The 13,176-nt window shown below is 30.5% G+C and overlaps 1 protein-coding gene across 2 annotated transcripts in view; it reads right to left on the bottom strand.

Annotated features, from left to right (window-relative positions):
- The window catches only part of LOC145188719 (pre-mRNA-processing factor 6-like), a 104,378-nt gene that overhangs the window by 28,378 nt on the left and 62,824 nt on the right, over positions 1-13,176 (bottom strand). Inside the window, exon 1 of one of the 2 annotated variants that reach the window (XM_090088674.1) lies at positions 3,444-3,568. The exons of the other annotated variant lie outside the window; for it this stretch is intronic. The gene's annotated coding sequence lies outside the window, so the exon portion shown is untranslated. Of the gene's footprint in view, positions 1-3,443; positions 3,569-13,176 lie in introns of those variants that run through there. 2 annotated transcript variants of the gene reach the window in all.

The raw sequence follows: 13,176 nt of genomic DNA, 5'->3' as shown, positions 1-13,176 counted from the left end.
AAGGCTTTACCCTTTCATCAAACTTTTACTTACCCTCCTCTCTTTATGTCACTGCGATGTTCTCAGTAAAAGGTAAATATTTTAATGAAGACAATAAAGGAAATGTTAGCACCTGTTTTGACGACTCTTTTAATTATTGAATGTTGTTAAAATTTGTTGAGTATATGTTGGATTGTTTTTTTGACCATTATTGTGACAATTTATTATGCTTTCGATTTAAGATTTTGAAAAATCATTAAAATGTTTTACATTTTGTTCCTGTAAAAATAGTTTTGAAAAATACATTTGACGTTCTTTCCGAACACCAAAACTCGTTTTGTAAATAGACTCGTTTGACTCGTTTTGTAAAAAACATGATTTTTTCAAACTGAGTTACTAACGTCGGCAAGTGATCTGCTGGTCTACGTTTTGTTCTTTACAACAAAGTCACTTAAATACAGAAAATATTAAAAACCTTTTTTACTATTTAAAGAATTCTCGATTTTAAAAGAACTGTTGTTATAGTTTTCTTTTTATGTTTATGGTTCATCATAGAAGGATAACTACAGCAGAGGATAAGCTAAGTCTTTATTAATCAATCTCTGTGTCAAAAACTCAAAACGTTGACTTCATATGTTAGTAACATAGGTTTTCTTATGTTTCTTTTTTTCCATCACTTATCTGGCCCATTAACAATTGCAGTTAAAACACTGATTTCTTTTGATATTAGCGTTTTGCAGTTTTCATTGCACTTAAAACACTGATATCAAAAATATCAGTGTTTTCACTGCAATGAGTAATGGGTCTATATTCATTTAAATGGGCAGGGGGTTTCAACAGAGAGTTTGGGGAGGGAGTTTAAAAGAAAATGCTGAAGCTACTTACTGAAATTTTCTTTAACGCAATTTTTTGAGATATTTTAGTTGTTCATGTGGTACATAGTAAGTTGTATGCACCAATCACAATCTAATTCATTTACTTATGCACCTCAAAGTATATTTGAATACTTTGTGAAAATTTTGAGTTTTTTTTGCATATTTATGAATTCAGATATTCGTACTTATGAAGTGCATTTCTTGAAGAATTTAAACTTAAACTGTGCTATTAGTATTCATATTTTACTTTATCAAAAAAATCATATAGCAAACGAAAAGGAAAACAGACAAGAAATTATTTAGCAGAGATATAAACAGTTTGATAATTACTTTGATCGGTTTTCTAATTTACTTTTTGTATTTTTAATTAAAAACAATGAAGATTGCAAAAGCGATCTGACAATGATCATGAGAATAACCTTGTTTAGTAATATGATGCTGATCTTAAGTATGATTTAGTGTAAGTATGGTGGTGGCATGTTTACCATCATCCCCTCATCATTATCATCATCATCATCATCATCATCATCATCATCATCATCATCATCATCATCATCATCATCATCATCATCATCATCATCATCATCATCATCATCATCATCATCATCATCATCATCATCATCCATCATCACACTCATGATCATAAAAAGAAAATAAATATCTGATACAAAAATGGGAATCTCATCATGACCATGAATGACCATCTGATCATATGGTGATAGTAATTAAATGATGAGCAGATCATATAGTATAGCAATTGCAATAAATAACAATAATAATAGTAAAAAACATTATTAGCACTCATAATAGTAGACTAATTATGATAAAAACAACATCAGCAATATAAAACAACGCCGTCTTTATTAATCATCAGCAGAGAATTAAAATTGCTGCAACAACCGACATCAAAGTGACTCGAAAACACTACTCACGCTTGATGCATTTATAACTTATTTGTTGAAGTAACGATCAGTTACTTTAAGCTAATCACTTAAAAAACGTAAAGACAATGCAATATCGACTTATTAACAAAGGTGTTAATACAAATGACAAATGCGTCAGTCAGACGATAATCGGTGATGAATTATTTTAGTATTAAAATAATTCCAACGCACAAAAACAAATCAACCAATTAACTCTTTTAAAAACAAAAGCCTGGAATGTTTTTTTCTTTTGAAGTTTTCTTCTTCGAAAATTCGTCTTCCGTTAAAAAGATAACGATCACACAATCGATTATCAATTGATCCAAAACTGAACACAAAAAAGAAATTCCGATCCTAACCACTAACACCCCAAAAGATCGTTTGAGATTATAGGAGTATCAAAGGTTTGATCTGAAGTAAGCATCTTCTAAAATTTCAATGACCGAATACTTATTGACATGTGAAAACTTTTAAAAACGTTATTCATAACGTTTGTTAAGGAAATGGTGTCTGATACATCGTTTAATATACAAGAAACGACTTGAATTCTATTTTAACGTATTAAAGAATGTAGGAGACTTTTTTAATATGAAACGATTTGCGATTTTTACTTATGAAACTAAATTTTTTTGGGAGAATAAAAAAAATATTTAAAAAAAACTATTGTTTTGTTGTTTTAAAATGTAACATTTATTTTGATTACAAACAACATTAAGGAACATTAATGGAACACCATCAAGTTAACGAACTGGTCAACTAATTAATTTAGAGAACTCGCTGCGCTTTTGTGCGAGGTCATTATCCTTTGTTTTAATTGAAAAGTAATTGCCTTTGTGTTTTTAATGCTGGTTTCCGTTTTTTAGATTTCAAAGTAACGTTAAGTCATACTTAATACGGTTTCCGTTATGTTAAGAGATGTGGTCAACCTTCTAAGATATGGTCAACCCGCTACAAAGAGATGCCGTCTTTGGTATTTTGCCGCGATTGGGTTCTCATGACCTGAGAATCATTATATTGAGCGGATTTTCCATTGAACTCCGTTATTCCGAATCGATAAAATGATTTCAAATAGTTTTTTTTGAATAGTGAAATTGTGCGTGTCAATTGTGTAACTACAATTGTTGTAACAACAATTTATATGGTGAAGTATAAATATCCACCAACTATAAAACTTTAAACAGCTCTTAAGAAGCGAAATATCTACATATATATTTTGAAAAAACACATTCATTTTGCATATATTAATTTTTGCTTTTAGTATATCTCGATGTGATTTATATTTTTAAAGATAACTCAGGTTTTATGATTTTAAAGTTAAATGGAGATGTGTAAAAAATAAATATTGCCTGATCTTTTTGGAATGTACTCATTAATTAAACGCTAAAATATAATTTTTTACAAATATGAGGTTAGCTCTGCTGGAACTAAACTAATTTTCGGTTTTAAGGTCGCACTTTGTTCTTGCACTTTTTTTATTACATTATTTTTTATTTTTTTAATTGAAACACAAATGCGAAAAATGAAAAATTATTTTCATTTTTCGCATTTGTGTTTCAATTAAAACATTTATCTTTACAAATGCGAAAAATGAAAGATAAATGTTTCAATTAAAACATTTATCTTTCATTTTTCGCATTTGTGTTTCAATTAAAACATTTATCTTTACCTCGCAAGATGTACCATCCAAATCACGAGTAAAGATCAAATCACTTGTATTAGTTTATGCTTTTAGTTCCTTCGTCTCTATACACTGAGTGGTCCTCAAGAATACCACTAGCCGGAGCTAAAAACTGCTAAACTCAAAGCGTTTTACGTCGGGCTGGATTGTGCGTATAAAAGCAACCAAAACCGCAAACTTTAATCCTTTGACGTCTGTCTTGAATAGATGTTGGCTCAAAGCAAGTTTCTCTTATTAAATGAAAAGGCGCTCAAACTTGTCTTGTTCAACTCTTGACTCGCCTTGACAAAAGATATTAGACTTTTAACACTTTTAGTTGTTTTAACAAAATTTCAGTTATTGCAAATGTTCAAACATGATAATTTATGGACAAATAAAAAATGAAATAAACGAAGCGAAAAAAGAAAAACGTACACTAACTGAGAGTAAGAACACTACTGAGAGGGTGATTCAAGGATATTTGCCCTAAAGACTACCCAGAAGAATACCCTAAAGTTTACACTAAAGATTTTCCCAGACATTACAAAGGTTCCCAAAAATTTATGAGAATGCATTCAAGTATTGTGCTACAGATTTTCCCTTATAATTCAATTTATGTTTCTTTTTTCTTCTTTCCATTCTAATTATTGATGTTTGGTCATTTTTCAGTTACTTGAAATTTGCTTTTTTTTAAAGAGAAAGTGCAAACGTGGAGAAGTTTTCTTTTGAAAAGCTGTTTGCGCTGTAAACTTTTAAAGACGTGGATACCTTTAAAAGGTTTTTCTAAATTTATTTGAAGTGTTTAATATTCGGAATGTTCAATATCAGTCGTCAATTAATATACAAATGTTTTGTAAAAAAACTCAAATGCATTCCAAGATTAAAACGATGTTCTCTAAATATCAGAAAAAGAAATCTAATGCGCTAAAATCTGATAAATCAAATATTTCATAAAACTTAAATCCAAACGTAGATGATTAATATAATTAACATAATTAACATAATTTGTAAATCCCAGTTTGCATAACACTCATTTAACTTATTCCGACGAAGAGGGCGATTTTTTTAGTAAGCTTTTAGGGATCAAATTGGTGTAGGGGAGAACCTTAATGAATGGGACGAGTATTGAATGGGACAAACTCAGATTCTTATAGAAGCATCGATGTAAGGATGTTTAAATTCCTGTTACAAAGAAACAAGAATTCAGCTGATCGACTCATTCGTCCTATAGCGCTTTGACCGTTATGACATTTAATGTAATTGTGTTTTCGAATGTAAAAAGTAATTTTTAAAAATGTTTTTATTTTTCCCATTGAATGAGACATACTTAATGAATGGGACAAATGTCATGCTCCAACAAAACTCTCTTTTTACCAATAGCCAAATGCAAATCCAATTTCTTTGTTTTACTATATCATTGAGCAAGAGTTGGTGGTTGTCAAACATTTTTTAACATATATATTAAACAGTTTTATCTACGTTTAAAAAGCATTTTGCTAAAACTGTCCCATTCATTGAGGTTTTCCCCTATTACAAAAAAAACTTTTTTATATTGACTTCCAAATGCCTCACCGTGGTGATGTCATTTCTTCCCTTCCATTTAAAATGAAATAATAAAAAAACAATAATCAAAAAGCTCCAAAAGTTGCAAAAGGCTCCGGTAGCAAAATGCAACAATTGCAGTAATCTTTAGGCTCGCTGCTTGTTATATAAAAGAATACATGGTTAACAATTTAAATACAACATCTATAATTTGCTTTAACGACTTTTTTTGCTGATCGACAATTTATCGTCTCACGGTTTATTTGGCTGGCGATGGCCGGTATGAAACTGAAAGCATAAAGCAAAACTGTAAATTACATTAACATATGCATGAAGTTTGTAAAAAAGAAAGCAGAGGGTAAATTTCAGGAAAAGAATGATAAAATTCCTTCGTAAATTCTTTTTAATAATCAAGTGATTTACAACTTTGTAATGTGTTTCTGCTTTTTTATCTGAGTTTTAGTATTTTATCCAAAGATTTATTTTTAACAAGGACGACCACAACAAGTATAACCCGCTATCTCTTTGCTTATCTTTATAAGGGGGTATTAAGCATTTTTATCTATGAAAGTCTCGCCAGTTATAGAAAGGATAATCCAGTTGAAATCTTTCTTTTTACATTTTAGCTTTATTATTTTTATTTTTATCTCTCTAAATTCCTACAGAATTAGAGAGATAAATACTCTGAAAATAGCCAAATTTTTCAATGGTTGCCTGGCCAACCCAGATTGAAAAAAAAAAAAAAAAAAAAATAGTTTAATAACTAGTTAGTAAAGGCAACACTTTAAAAAAAAAATTTGTCCATTTAAGATAAAACAACTGGCAACCAACACAACTGTTTGGTAACTCTGGGATCCAGCCTCTTCTACCGATATTTTATCGCGCAAACATCGGAATTTTTTCGGATTAATTGACGAACCTAAAATATTACAGTTAAAGTTAAAAGTTTTCGGTTAAAACTTTTGTGCTTTTTTCTCACTTTGCGATAGTTTGCTGGGTAAGATTGCATCCTTTAAAATGCGTATTTATACCACTACCTTGTCACTTGTTATTGTCGTGTCAAACTTTTATTATCGCAGATCAAAAAAAGCTATTCAACTTTTAGAGTGACAACAAAGCAATTTCCCGTTCCAATATTTTTTTGCTTTAAAAGTTTCCGTCACATTTGAGCGGATTTTCTGCATATTTTTGGATTTGTTTTTTATGGCTAGTTTTACAGGTTCTTGTATTGATAAAAATTGTGTTGAAAAATTCTTGTTGCTGTGTATTTTTTTTTCAAATGCGGGAGTGTCCATAAGTGCTGATAAAAATTCTCTGCTGTTAATCTCGCCCTAAAGGTTAACTTTACTGTTTAATCTCATGATTTGAATAATTTTAATCTCAGACTTGATCTCATGATTTTAATCTCAGACTTGAACTAAAGTCTGTTGTTATTAGTAAGGTGTTTTTTATTCCTGATGCGGATTGCGCATCATTTTGATGTGGATAGCGCGTCATTTTGTTTTAGTGCTAAATTTAACAATACTCTAACTGATGATATTCGATAAAAAAGTTACCTTCAATAACAGAATATTTAAAGCGTTATCATGCAGTTATGCAACTACATAAATGGCTTCTTCATTGGAGCCCACGATGAAAACTTCTTCTAAAAAGTTTTTAAGTTAAATGCTGAAAACTAAAAAATCCCAGCAAAAGTTCACCGTTTGACGGGTCAATCGCAGGTCAGAACAAAAAAGTCAACGTTTTTGATCGTAAAACAGTTTTTGAGAAAGAATTTTGTTTTAAATTACTAAAATGAAGTTAAAAAAATCAGTATCTTAACGATGACTAAAACAAATATCAATCGTAATATTTTTTTCGAGCAAAAGCAACAAAATTAAGAGAATCAAATGGGAAATTATGGAAGTTACCCCTTTTAGGATTTAATTGATAGTGTCCCATTTGGAGGTCCAATGAGGACAATGTCTCGATCAAACAACACAAGGTACCATGTGCTTTTGATATATTTATAATCAAAATTATTATTGAAACAAAGTAGTAATATTATTAAAAAGTAATAATAATGTCATCACAAAAGTAATCAACCATTTCAATTCGTTTTTTACGGCACCAAACCCCCTCATTACCAAATCAAATTTTTTACATAATGTAATAAATAATTTTAACAAACCGAGAGAAATCAACGACAATCATTTAGAGAATCATCGAGAATCAATGTTAGACAAAAACTTTATTTATTGATTTTTAGATTGGAGCAGCCTTTACAACTCTACGCATTGCGGATTGATCAACTTTAATTGTTTCTACATTTTCTGCTTTCTAAAAACATCAGTAAACACATTTCAATTCGAGTTATAAATAAAAATTTCTTCAATTCTAATCTCTATATATGTTTAACATATAATATATATTCGATTATAATATATATTTCGATTCTAATGTAAATATAAATTAGTTTTGGGTAACTAATCTTTTTTATTTTTAAGATCAATTTTAACATATATATATATATATATATATATATATATTAGGGTGGGTCGAATTTTTTTATCTTTCCTGTACATGAATAAAAAGTTGTCTTGGCATCAGTACAGTATGAAAATAATATTTAAAGATTTTTTATGAAACGTTTAGGGGTCCCAACTTTTGATTAAAGCCTTACCTTATTTGATGTATTTTAACCATTTCCTTGGTACAGTCTAAATACGTACCAACTATAAATCATGGACTAAAATGCGTTGGCAAATGGTTTAGCACCTAACTACAAGTGCTAAAAAAGAAATGGAATAAATTTTATAACGTTATTTACATGTGACGTCACCAACATTAGCAACAAACCATGTGCTGGATTTTTTAGAAACAAGCAAAATATCTAATATATTATTTTGTAATTTTATTTTCTTCTTTGCAATAATAGATCTATAGTAAAATTCAAGTAGGCTAATATAGATGTATACTACAGTAGGCTATAGTTTAGACTGTAGAAAGATCACTTCGTTTAACATGTAGGCCTATTTATGAGAGGGCTAAACATATTATAGTCTGTATAAATATTGGAATATTTATTGACTAAATTCTTATGAAAAATTGTTTTAACAGCTTTTATTTATTGTAACCATAACTTGTTGTAGTTTTTTTTATTATTTTAGACAAATATATTAAATATCCATATTTATGTGTACACGAAGTGCAACTAAACATCCATTGTTTGGACAGTTAGTTGATCTTCCTGAAAATCAAATCCCATCATATGAAGACGTTATTAAGGCGTTCTATTATAATCAGAAAACAGTATTAGAAATTAGCTTGCAAGAAAGATATTCAATTTTAGCAGACAGAGTGAAATGTATTTATTCAAAAGCAAGTATTCCCACAATAGAAGTGAATAGCACAATCATTAGGGTTAGAAGACTTATGGATAAAGTACATACACTTGAAAAATATTCAGATGCAAAAAGAACATCAGACACGTTCACTGAAAAGTTGAATTCTTTTCAGCAGTTATTTGACATTTGTACCTGCAAATGCTTTGATTCGGGCATTAGAGATAGGAACTTATGCACGTGCCCACTGCCAAATAAAATTCCATTGATAGAGTGGGATTTCTGGGTTGACCAGAAAACTGTTAGAAATATGATAATTGGTGGAGTAGACAAAGAAACGACAGCAACACTGGAAAAGAGACAAAAACGCAAGTTTATGAAATTAGTGTGTGATGAAGCACAGTCCAAAGATTTTGAAAATGAAACTGAGGAAGATATTGATGAGGATGAGCGTAACACATCTGAAAGTAATTATACATCAGAGGAAGAGACAGTATCAGTGCAGAACAGAAACAAGTACAAGGAATTATGTAAAGCAGTTGATCGATGCAAAATTAGCAACAGAGATACATGTCTTATTGTTAATGCTGTTTTAAAAGACCTCAGTATGTTGTCTTCAGCAACAATTCTTGATCCTTCAAAGCTACGTCGACAAAGGAATTTCTGGAGAGATACTCTGGTTGAAGAACATATGCAGAGCAATAAGGAATTTTGCTGTATAGGCTTTGATGGAAAACAAGACGCTACATTAGTTGAGAGTTTTGGTTGTAGAAGAAGTAAAAAAGAAGAACACTATAGTATTGTCTCGTATCCAGGAAACATATACATCGATCATGTAGTTCCTGAAAGTAGTAAAGCTGCTGATATAACAAAGGAGTTAATGTCAGTTATTATAGAGACAAACTCCGTAGAAAGCATTCAAGGTGTTGTGTGTGATGGCACAAATAATAATACAGGTAAAAGCAACGGAATCATAAGAAAATTGGAGGAGAACTTAGGTAGACCATTACAGTGGTTGGTATGCCTTCTATACTGTAACGAGCTGCCATTTAGAAGGTTTTTGGCAGGCGTGGATTTTGCTCGAACTACAGGACCTTCCACATCGACAGGTACAATTAGCTCAGCTCTAGAATATGATCCGAATGAATTGCCTGTCGTTAATTATTTGCCCATTACTGATTGTGATGAAGCTGTCAAGAAGGATCTTAGCACAGACCAACTGTACTTTTTGAAAGCATGTCTAGCAGTACAGCGTGGACGTCAGGCTTCTACAGACATTGATTTCCTCGAGAAGAGTTTACCTGGAAATATAAGTCATGCTCGGTGGTTGACGAAAGCGAACAGGATTTTGCGTCTCTACATGTCTAGAGAGGTGGCATCTGAACCTCTCAGAAGAGTAACGCATTTCATTTTGAACTTTTACGGACCCTCTTGGTTCAAAATCAAATCAAATTCTTCTTGCCAAAATGGTGCTAACAACTTCTTTTACTTAGTTCAGTTGTTTCAGGAACTTGATGCATTAGATCAGGCTGTGGTTCGTCCTGTTCTCGAAAATAACTGCTACTTTGCACATGCTGAAAACATTCTGTTAGCTGCAGTTAGTGATAGTGATATGGAAGTCCGTCGTTTTTCAGTAGAACAAATAATAAGAGCAAGAGAGAAGCAGACTAATAGTAACATACCGGTTCGCGTCTTTGATAAGAAGGATATAACATTAAATTTGGCTGCGACATCGTTCATTAACATGATTGACTGGGACCAGAGTAATGTTACATCTCCTCCGATGCTATCACACCTTTCAAATGATCAACTTACTTACACACATCCAATACTACTGCCCGATGTTCCATGTCATTCACAGGCAGTAGAGAGAACAATTAAAGACGTTAGCGCTGCGAGCTGTAAAGTTTATGGGAGAAAGTCCCGTCATGGCATGGTGTTACAGAGTAAGAAATCCAGATTAGAGATACCAAAAATAGACAGCAAGAAAGATTTTATTAACAGTTAGGTTAAACAACTTTGTATTGTTGCTGTTTAACATTGATTCGTTACAGTTTACATTATTTTTAATTTGTAATACATTGCAATACATTACACTAACATTAGGTATTTATGTAGTCTTTCTAGTCAGAGTTGGGACCTGTAGACACTAGCAACCAGACAATCTCTAATGGCCTTATTATAAAAGGACAAAAATAGACTTCGACAAAGCACTAATTGCAACAATTTTAATTACAACTATCAAAAATGAATTGTCTATAAAAAATATTTGTCTTTCTAGACAATCATTTTAAAAACGGACACTAAATGAACAATCTCGATTTTTTTAATGAGGTATAGAAGATCTATTTCATATATAATTTGGACTTATAACGAGTAATTAAATTTTCACTGCAGCATCGTTTCAAAAACTGAAAACGAGCACAAAATTAAAAATACAATTTTTCTAACAGAAGTTCATTTTTTAATTTTTTGTCCAGCGTGTGCTGTTGATTAAAAAGTTAATGTCTATTTAAAAACCTCAAAATGGACTATTTTGTGCTCAATTGAAGTTCTTTAATTACTCAGTTCAGTTGTTTTTCAATTCTCAGTGAATGTGCGTGAAAATTTATTTTTAAAATGCCCTCTCCAGTTTGGGATTTTTCTTAACATTCTATCCTCAGACTGTGAATCTGACTATGATTGGATCTAAATTTTGGAAAATCAACTATTTGTGTAAACATTATTGTCATATTCCGTCCTAAAATTTGTCACCACTTTAAATTTGTCACCATAAAAGTCATTTTTACCATGAAATAAAATTCAAACATAATGTATCGTATATTTTCTTTTTTGTTTCTAAGGGATTTTTTGGGTAATTTAGATTTTATTGGCAAAAATCAATATTTCTGGTTTTATGAAATCAAGTAAATTTAGACAAAATCATAGACACCAAATAGACAAAAAATTATGCTTTGTAGACTTATGAAGTGAAAATTATTTTTTAGCTGAGCAATCTTAGGACACCATCAAAAATTTGATAGACACAACAAGGACAAAAAATTAAACATTTGTTGTGTCCATTACAACATACAGAATTGTCTATGTCTGTGTTATAAGTCTATCCATAGACTAGTCTGGTTACTAGTAGACACTGTCCATAAAATAAAAAGTGAGGTTTTTTCAAACGAGTACATCAAAAAGCAACTTTTTAGACATGTACAGGATCTCCAACTTAATATTTTTTACATTTCGACCCACCTTAATATATATATATATATATATATATATATATATATATATATATATATATATATATATATATATATATATATATATATATATATATATATATATATATATATATATATATATATATATTAATTCAAATCTAAAATTCACTCTCTCTTTCTCTTAGAATTCATACCCGAAAATTCACTTCTCACTCTTTTGAAATTTCGGACTTCTCAATCTTTTTTCTGTGCGATTTTTTTTATTCCAGGTGTTATTCCCAGCAATTACAATGATTTTTATTTAACATGATTGTTTAGTGTTTTGATTTCGACCTCTGATTCATGGTTCTCTGAACAGATTTAGCCAGTTTTCATTTAATTAACGCTCAACGAGTCGTCAGTAAAAACCGCTACAATACGATGCGAAACAATTGAACCATTTCTATTTTATTAATGTAAATTTTAATGAGTTTCTTGTTTTTGCGAAAACAAATTTAAATTATAATTGTGTGACTGTTTTTATCTTTCATGGTCCACTTTATGTTTCGGCTGCCTTCTTCATCATTTAATGAGTAGTTCATTTGAATGAGTGAAAATTATAAACTTATGTTGAAAATTTCTTTTGTCTAGGTTCATTCGCTAAAGTGTGAATGAACTTTAAAAAAACAAAACAAAAGCGTAGTTGTAATTATGAAAGTAATTATAAAAGTATTTATGAAAGACGTTAATTTAGAACATTGTATAAATGTGTAACGCAATCAAAAAGGAGCCATGTTTATTTTAAATTGTTGACATTTTTTTTTTAAAGTTCCACCTTTACGAGTAGTTAATTAGTTGAGCAAACTGGTTGTCTTGGCAATAGTTTGTTGCCAATTTAACATAGTGCATTTAAAAAATATACCGAGAATATTGAGTAAAAAAAAAAGAGCCTCACAAAGTTTTAAACTGACTTTCGTTCTATTTTCTTCACAAGCCAACAAGTTACAAAAAAAGAACAACTATTTTATTAATTAATTCAGTTTTGATCATTTTTTAGAAAAACAGAAAACTGCTAACGATTATCACTTTAGTCACTGTTAATATATTTTTTATTAAGACTTTGATAGACACAAAAAAAAAAATGGTTTAAGTAAACAAAGCAACAAAGTGGGAGATGATTTTCATGAAGGATGGTTCCAGGATCAACAAAAAAAAAAAGCAAAACATGAATACCAATGAACTTGGTGGTACTAACTTCCTTCTTCTCCTGCTAAAGTTGGGTAGAGGATCGAGTTTTTATTTTAGACCCTTTTTTAAAAAATCCTCAGAGGTTCCTCAGAGAATTCTCAGAGCAGTCCATTGATATATATAAAAACACTCATAACTTTCAGTTCCACACAGAACCAACTCTCCTTCGTCTATAACTGTTATAGGCGAGGTCCTACCTTTAATTAGAGTAAATTTGTTTGTTTTTGAAGTTGTGTTCATTATTTTGTGCAACCCCTGTAGCTAAAGCAACCGGAAGCCTATAAAGAAAAAGGTCATGGTTTGTTAATTACATCAGCGTTCATTTAGAAATGCATATATAATTTGCACCGAATTTTATTCGCATCTGTAATTACAGTTTCTATTTTAAAATACGTTGATGCAAAAGAGAAAAACGTGCTTAGAAACGTGATTATGCAT

This window comes from Hydra viridissima, unplaced genomic scaffold (genome assembly GCF_058129835.1).
Source record: "Hydra viridissima isolate aposymbiotic clone 2 unplaced genomic scaffold, HvirCarnegie_v1 scaffold_5, whole genome shotgun sequence".
Classification (NCBI taxonomy): domain Eukaryota; kingdom Metazoa; phylum Cnidaria; class Hydrozoa; order Anthoathecata; family Hydridae; genus Hydra; species Hydra viridissima.
Note: the sequence above shows the minus strand (reverse complement) of the source record. Positions and strands in the feature narration are given on the sequence as shown.